Source organism: Citrus clementina, unplaced genomic scaffold, assembly GCF_000493195.1.
Source record: "Citrus clementina cultivar Clemenules unplaced genomic scaffold, Citrus_clementina_v1.0 scaffold_9, whole genome shotgun sequence".
Taxonomy (NCBI): Eukaryota; Viridiplantae; Streptophyta; class Magnoliopsida; order Sapindales; family Rutaceae; genus Citrus; species Citrus x clementina.
The window spans coordinates 15,815,936-15,825,478 of record NW_006261964.1 but is presented as its reverse complement, the minus strand read 5'-3'; the positions used below and the strand labels follow the sequence as shown (position 1 = coordinate 15,825,478).

General features: G+C 33.5%; 1 non-coding gene across 1 annotated transcript; it reads right to left on the bottom strand.

Moving 5' to 3' along the window:
- Positions 1 to 9,208: 9,208 nt before the first annotated feature.
- On the bottom strand, positions 9,209 to 9,315 carry LOC112095545. The gene has a single exon (XR_002903923.1). It is a non-coding gene; the product is annotated as a small nucleolar RNA R71 (small nucleolar RNA).
- Between the last annotated feature and the right edge of the window lie 228 nt (positions 9,316 to 9,543).

The following is a 9,543-nucleotide window of genomic DNA, read 5'->3' as shown; positions in this document are numbered from 1 at the left end:
ATTAAACCAAGAAAAATACAACTAATTATTTAAATAATCTAACCTTCTGTGCATGGAGTTCATTGTCATCATCGTAATCATCATTTTTGGCTGACTTCATCAGAATGGTAGAAACTTCATCGGAACGGCAACAGTGGTGGTTTTTGGCGTCTCTTCGTTCTTCTTAGTTTCTTCCTTCTTTCTCAATGTTGATACTCTAGGTTGCTCTTCTTTCTGACTGGACATCCATTTCCTCTTCTTCTCAGCTAACTTGCCCAAATTTTCTGGCTCCTGTCAGCATTATTGGCAAAAAGTAAATTAAATTGTATTGAGTTGCAAATATACAAGGAAAAATAAACCAAGAAAAATTCAGTTAATTTTATAAATGAAGTAACCTGATGTACATTTTCCTCACTGTCATTATTAATGTCTTTATTGTGTGGGAAAATGGAACTTCCCATATCTGAATGGCGAGGTGTCCTCTTCAATTCTCTACAAATTTCTTGCAACTGAGCATCAACTGATTTTTTCCAAGCATCTAGCTCCCTTTCTCTCTCACTTCGGATGGGTCCACGAACGGTATTAAAGTAGTTAGAAGCATATATAAATTTGCCCATGCCTTGCATATGACCAGTTCGAGGAAGCTTTCCCAATGCTTGTGCAAGTAAGTCATTTCTTGCATCTGAAGTGAAAGAGTCTTTTTGGTCCTCCTTTAGCTTTTCCTAACACCACATCATAAGCAAACTAATATTATTAAATGAGCATAGTTCTAATATCATAACCATTTTTGTTCTGGTTAAACTTGATTACCAATTTCTTAATGACTTGCTCAGTCTCAAGGTCGTATCCTTTATTCTTTAGCATCCGAGCTCTCTTCTATAGCTCACTCCTATCAATTAAGTCTTCAGAAAGACCCGATTCTACACACTGTTTCGATAAAAGAAATTGGATTAGTAAACTATTAGAAAAATGTAATAGTTAAAAATACCATTTATACCAATATATACAAACTTACAATTTCTTTCATCAATCCAACATATCCTTTTCGACTAAGACGGTGATTACACTTGTTCAAAGCTCTCCGATTCTTATTGACATGACTGATTTTCTGCATAAGAAAAAACATCCTTTTAACACAATGTAAATGTAAAGTAACTATTAGCATATTACTTGTCCTAACTTTAAAATACTTACTTTAAATGATTCGGATAAACATTCGTCGACAAAATTTATCCAAACAGGCCGCTTTATTTTAGGGTAATCAATTGGTGGTGTATATAGTTTCCTTTTATCATTTGGGAACCTCCAGATATAATTTTTCGTTAGCATATACTTGAAGTTTTGAAATGTTGTTCCGATTGACTGTATTACCTGCTTCCTACTTCTAGGATGAATGATGAAACGACCCTAAATATGGAGGAAGATTGTTAAAATGTCAGTTAATAAAAATCCAAATCATTTAACTAATAAGTGAAAAATGACAAGAAAATGTTTAAGTAGAATGCAATAAGTTTTTCAAGAATTACCGGAACAGATTTCCACAAACGCTCATTTGTCTCTGGAGGAACCTTACGCCAATCGGAATAAAGAATGGAAACTGATGTACAAGCCAATACGCCAAGAAAAGAAGCCAACTCAGTCGCTTCCTCCACTGCAGGAACACCCATTTCATTGTATTGCACCACAATCATTCCCTTTCTTGTTTTAAGTCTTTTATTTTGCCTAGCACCCATATTCACACCTCTCCTGGAGTTACTACTTTCAGGAACATCAACATTAGGAGCAACCAAATTAGCACCATCTCTCTCAATACCAACTAAATCACCTCCATCCAAACCAGCACCATCAAAATCTCCTCCATCAAACTTAATTTCATCTATCTCAGCAGCATCCAACTCAGCAACACCATCCACTTCAGCCTCATCTTTTTCACCTTCTAAATCAACGTTATTGTCAAATAAGTCGCAGTAACCATCTTCTAAATTATAGTCCCGATCAGAAGCACCATCAACCACAGTATGTTTTCCATTAGCCATATTATTGCCCCTGAAATAAATAAATAAAGAATATCAGTTAAATGATTTAATCAACCTATATAACAGTTAATCGGCTGTACGAACAAAAAGTTAATCAATTTAATATCATATAAATTCGTAATTGAAAAATAACAGAAGGAAAATAGTTATAAAAAAAACTTACTGCAAGTAGCTAATCAATTTGTAACCCAAATTCCCTCATTGTTGTTACGCTCATAGATCACTCGATCGCCATTAGTGGAATATAACAAATCAGTAGTTGGTAATTCTCTGGTGAATGGAGGATATTCTACTACATTATTAAATTCATCTTCGTTTATTTGATTAGAATTACTTCTAATAGGCATATGACATACAATAGACCATTTTGTTTGAATTTGATCATTTATATAAAATACTTTTTGGCTTGAGAAGCCAATATAAATGGATCAGATTTATATCCTAATCCGTTTAAGTCTACTAAGATGAATCCAAGCTCATCTTTCTTGACGTAACTATTTTAAACCCAATCACACTTCAACACAGGGACTGTTAACAAATGATAGTCAAGTACCCAAATCTCATCTATAACTCCATAATATGTCAGGTTATATATTTCATAATCAACTACACTAACTGCACTATTTTGAGTTACACGACTTGAGTCTTGATCTCATGTAACAAAATGGAAACCATTGATGTCGTAACCATTATGTTTAGTTATAAAAGGAAGAGGCCCTTGTGATAACCAACGTAAGGTATCCGATATGTGATCACCTTTTTCAATTAAGTCATATACCTAGCAAGAGAAAAATGATAAGCAGATTTATATTGCTAGGTAGGGGGAAAAAAGGGGTCAACAAACTTTGTAAAACTTAATGATATATATATGCTTCAACCTTATCAGCTAGGCAATCGGCAAATGTACGGTTGTGTTCCTCTTGCAACCATTTGTCATTTTGATGTGGATAACATGTTTTAAGCCAATCCATGTGGTCACTAAAGATTCAGAACATGAAAAATTAGTTTTTCAGATTAGAAAAAAAAAACATCTAGATTTGATATCAACAAATTAAGCAAATTACCTAATGTATGCTACTACTTCTTGTGTGTTATGCAAGATGTACATATATGCTTGATCTAGCAAATTTGCAGGAATTTGCACCACTTTCCCACCACACAATGGCTTATCTTTTGATAGCTTTTGCACATGTCCAGGTGGAACCCCAACTGTACTCATGTTTAATATGTATTCTGCACAAAATTATAATGCTTCTTCCGCAATATAACTCTCCGCTATACAACCCTCAGGATAGTTATGGTTTCGGACATAACTTTTAAGCGTTTTCATGTATCTCTCGAAGGGATACATCCATCGAAGATAAACTGGGCCACATAATCTAACTTCATTGACTAAATGCACAGTTAAGTACACCATATTGTCAAAGAAAGAAGGAGGAAAACATTTTTCTAACAAGCATAAAGTCACCACATGGTCTGCCTGTAATTTATCCAATGTTGTCACATCAACCACATTGGAACATAACGAATTGAAGAAAAAACATAGCCTGATCAAAGCTCCTTTCACATGCTTTGGTAAGACACACCTAATGGCAATAGGCAGATGTTGTTGCATAAGAACACGACAGTCATGTGACTTAAGGCCCTGAAGTTTAAGGTCCTTCATTGACACAAGATTTCTAATATTTGAGGAATATCCAGCAGGAACTTTTATACTTTTCAAAGCTTTGCAAAACCTTCTCTTTTCATCTCTCCTTAATGTGTAACAAACTGCAGGAATGAAGGTGCGCTTGTTCTTTTGTAAAGTTGGTGCTAGTTCATCCCTGATTTTCATGTTCACAAGATCATTCCTTGACTTAAGACCATCTTTGGTCTTTCCTAGAATGTGGAGCAGTGTTCCATAAATGCTCTCGCACACATTCTTTTCAATGTGCATAACATCTAATTGATGATGCACAAGTAAATGCTTCTAATACTCTAAATTATAGAATATAGATTTTTTTCCACCATATGCGGTCATCATTTACTAAACTTTTACGTTTTAATGACTTGTTTTCCCCCATTTATAATCAATAGAATCAACCAGCCCTAAAATAACCTCATCATTCAACGGTTTCGGAGCAAACTCTCTCTCTATTGTGTTGTCAAAGGCTTTATATTGGTCACGGAATTTGTGATCATGAGGAAGCCAACGACGGTGACCGATATATGCATTTTTTCCACTGTGTTTAAGTCTACATTCAGTAGTGTCTACGTCACAATATGGACAAGCATTATATCCTTTAACAGTGCAACCAACTAGATTTCCGTACGCTGGAAAGTCATTTATAGCCTATAATAACACAACCCATATATTAAAAAACTCCTTTCTATAAGCATCATAAGCCTCCACCCCAACTTCCCACAAAGTTTGCAAATCTTCTATCAAATGAGCCAAGCACACATCAATGTCATTGCCCGGTTCTTGAGGACTAGAAATCAGTAGGGACAACATCATGAATTTTCATTTCATACACAACTATAGAGGAAGATTGTATATTACTAGAATAACTTGCCAGCAACTATATGTACTACTAAGAGAGCTATGTGGATTTATTCCATCAGCTGCTAAGGCAAGGCGAAGATTTCTAGGATCTAATGCAAAAGTCAGCCATTTGTTATCTACTAATTTCCGGGATGGTGAGTCTGCCGGATGTCGGAGCTTACCATCATCTGCTCTCTCATTTGCATGCCAAGTCAAGTCTTTGGCAGTTTGTGAGGACTCAAACATGCACTTAAATCTAGGTATAATCAGAAAATATCATAAAAGGTTCGTAGAAACCCCTTTCCTATACTCGTTAACACTAAGACATTCAAAGAGGCCTTCATACTCATTTCTGTAGAGTATGCAATCATTTAGGCAAGCATGTATTTTCACATATTCTAAGCCTAAAACAGACATTGTCTTTTTGACCTCATATAGAGACACATGCATTTCATTACTTTCAGGTAGTAACTTGGCTAGAAGACCTAACAACTCAGTAAAACTTATGTCAGACCACCCAAATTTACCTTTTATATTGAACAAGCTAACCAAAGTGCCTAACTTAGTGAAATTTGTGCATCCCAGGTATAAAGGCTTCTGAGCCTGTTCTAGAAGTTCTTTAAATGCTTTAGGATCTACAACACAATCTTTATAAGCATCGTTAACCATATCTACTGTGTTACCATTATCGTAGTTCATAAACTCAAACGGAACATCTACTTCTACATTAGGAAGTGGTGTGTCATGGACATCTTCCCCATGCCAACTCCAGGTTGTGTAAGAAACATCAAAACCATGAAAATACAGATGTTCGCGAACAACCTTATGTGTACGAAAGGATAGATTCATACATTTAGTACACATACATCTAATGACACTACTTCCATCGGCATTACCAATAGCAAACCTCATAAAATTTTCAACCCCATCTTCATACTCTTTTTCCATTTTACTACAATGCATCCATGACTTATCCATTTTTAGTTTCAATTATATCTGATCCTGACACATTAAGGAGGTAGAATATAAATAAAAAATCAGAATATATTACCAATACTTGTATGCAAGGTACAAATTAACAATGACTTAAATACCTTTACTGCACATAAACAAATGAAGATGAAAAACATCCAAAAACAAATGAAAAACACATGGACGAATACATAAACTGAATTTTTCTTGGCACATGCTTATCTATATTTTGTTCTGATATGAATAAGACTTAAGTCCAAAAAATATCATGATCACAGGTTTGGTCCAGCAAAGAACACATAGACTATTTGAGATCTATAACATTATATTATTAAAAGAAAACAATTGTTATACTAATATTCTTTGCCAATGCAAACATGGTCAAAGTCTGAAGACTTATCTAATTATCTCAAGCTATAAGATACCCGAGTTGTTTTCTATTTCAAAACTCAAAAGCAAGGCTGTTGTTTGTTTTACATGTCTAATATTGCTTTACACATGTGGTTTGGTGATGTTTAAGTTGCTAGAAAATTGATTATAGATGTGAAAGGATGATAATTATGGATTCTCCAGAAATTTTGAGAATTGTTGGACTATTATGGTAAGTTTTATTATTTCAAAATGTGACTAAACTATGCTTGATTGACTTGAAATTTTGAGCAATTAAAGCTGAATATGTATGTTTCAAGTTTGCAGATTTTGGAACTAATAGTTGATTTTTAATTAATTCATTAAAACTTCGCTGCTTCAATTGTAAGCCCCTTTGACAGAGGTGTTCTCTTAATTTTGATCTTATGAAACAATAGCTCAATGATATCGAAATTATATGAAATTTTAATATGTTATATAATCATATATCTATCTATGTTCTGGAAAGTTTTATCCCAATATATTGAGTATTTTAATTTTAATAAATCACTAAATCTCAGTTTTTTCTGTGTAAATTAAAAGGCAATTTTGATTGGTTTAGTTTAATCTCGTGAGACCCTATTGTAGAGTTGTCTAAATGGCTTCAAAATTTTGATAGGGAAACACTTGTACGTGGTTTGTTATACCAGCAGTGTAAACTGATATAGTCCCCATTCAGGTTGACCATCAGAATGTATGTCGTTGGTTTCCCACCTATATACAGTGAATCCCTAAAAATCTATTTATGTTCCAGGCAAGTCACATTCAGTGCACAAACATTTACCTAAGTTTAATCCAGAATTGCACCCACACTATTAACACAATTTCCAAAAACAAACAAAATGCCATCAAAATAAATATAAACTATTATTAAACAAATATAAATGAAACAGTTAATAATTTAAACCTAACAACAAAGCATTTGGTATAAAATACTGAAGAAACAAACAAACCTATTACAAAGAGCAATCACATAAGCATATGGGGTATATACAGTAATAGGAAAAATGTTACCTGCCTCGTAAAGCGTGATAAAACTAGATTGATAAACAGAGAATTAAGTGAAGAAACCAAAGTACATCTGATAGAAACATATAAAACATAGTCAAGTCTTTACATATAAAGCAAAGAGAATCAGAACAATGTGTTTAACCAAAGATTTACGCTACGAGACAGAAAATACCGTTAATAAAAAATATTAGAAGAACATGCAGCTTCAATTTTACCCACATATAAAACATAGTCAAGTCTTTACATATAAGGCAAAGAGAATCAAAACAATGTGTTTAACCAAAGATTTACGCTATGAGACGGATAATACTGTTAATAAAAAATATTAGAAGAACATGTAGCTTCAATTTTACCCACATATAAACATGGTCAAGTCTTTACATATAAGGCAAAAAGAATCAAAACAATGTTTTTAACCAAAGATTTAGGCTACGAGACAGATAATACCGTTAATAAAAAATATTAGAAGAACATGCAGCTTCAATTTTACCCACATGGATCTATCTATCCTCCGATATCCAAGACAGTAATACCAAAGATTCCTCAAATGAGAGTTAGGGTTACCTTAAGAACTAGCTTAATTTTGTTTGCTTGGCTAGTGCTCTCTATGTTGTGAAGGCAATGACGTACGGTTTCAAAACGAAGAGACAATGGTTTAATTAGGAAAAATTGAAACGAAGTGAAAGAAATTGACGGTATTATGAGACAAAGCGAAACTAAAGAGGTTGATGGCTTAAAAGGGGGGAGGCTGAATTTTGTATGACAGCAATGATAGTGTGTGAATGGTAGAAGAGCAGGAAGAATCAAGGGTTTCAGAAAAGGGTTTGTGAACAGCGACACGAAGGAGGAAAAGAAAGAGCACTTAGGGTTAGGGATTTGGATTTCTCACCAGTATAACGTGAATGTTTAACACTTAGTAAAAAAAAAGAAAGTTTAGTACTTCAAACGGTAGCGTTTTGGTGGCTATTTTTGTTTTATTTTTAAAACACATCTTTTGTTTTTAAATAAAATAATACATTAAATTTGGGTCAAATGTGGTCAAAATCATTTTTCTATCATACGTTTTTGATAGAATAAATTTCTATCACAATTCTATCATACTTTCATGATGACAAATAATCATATCATAAAACCATCATAATTTATTTATGGAAAATATTTCTATCACAAGCCCATCATAAATCTATGATAGATTCAAAATTCTATCATAATACTGTCGTAATTTTATGATATACCTATAATCTGTCATCTATTGCCTGTTTTCTTATAGTGACCATTAAGTGAGTTTAATCACTCAATAACTCTTTTCCCATTGAATACATCGTTTATTTTGACTTGTGAATTTCCTTATTGCACTTTGTTTATTGCATTTTTAATTTACATATTTTACTAATCATATTAATTATTTTATTTTATTTTAGCCTGAAGTTGCACTATTAAGATTATTGTAGCAAATCTTATAACATCAATCTCCGTGGAGACGATCTGAATAATTATCAATATATTACTTGTTGTGTACACTTACACATTGACACATTTAGCAATAAGCGAACCCAAAAAGTTTTTGGCGCCGTTGCCAAGGAGTGAATGCTTATTGTGATTTGTGAAGTTAATTTTAGTTGGTGCAAATTTTAGTTTTCTTTTAATTTATTTACTGTGTTGACATAAGTGCTCTAGTGAAACTTGTATGCGTAAGTACAAACTTGTTGAATTCAACTTTGATTTAGAAATTGAAAAAACTACAAGGAAATTAAGAAAAGAGCATAGAAATTTAAAAGCTACTGCAGACAATGATGATTTGCAAGATATTAGAAATTTGAACCCTCGAGGAGAAATAGAACCAGTTAATGCACAAAGAGATCAAAAAGGTCAGAATGGGCAGAATATTCATGGGCAACTAGAGAACAACAATATTATCTTTAGGGAAGATGATGGAGAAGAGCCATTAAGGATTATGCAGTGTTGACCCCTCAAGGCACAAATCCTGGAATAGTTATACTTGAAGTCCAAGTTATTAATTTTGAGCTCAAACCAGTGATGTTTCAGATGCTTCAAACAATGGAGTAATTCAATGGACTGCCATAAGAAGATCCTCACCTTCACCTTAAGTGTTTAATGGAAGTAAGTGATGGTTTTAAGATAGCTGGAGCATTACAAAAAGCATTAAGACTCAAACTCTTCCCATTTTCAATGGACTGCCATTGAGCAAAAGCATAGTTGAACTCTCTACCACCTTACTCCATTACTACATGGAATGATCTGACTAATAAATTTTTAAGTATTGAGAAATGAGATCACATCTTTTCATAAACTTGAAGATGAAAGCTTGTCTGATGCATGGGAAAGATTCAAGGAGTTACTTAGAAGATGTCCTCATCATGATATTCTTAGTTGTATACAGTTGGAAACTTTTTACAATATCTTAACCCAAGCACTAGATTCAGCAAATGGGACCTTGTTATCTAAATCTTGCAATGAGACTTATGAAATTTTGAAAAAGATAACTAACAACAACTATCAGTAGTCATTGACCAGACAAGCTATAGTAGGAGTCCATAATGCAAATGCTTTGACAACATTATTGAAATACAAGTGTGCAACACAAGAGGGGGG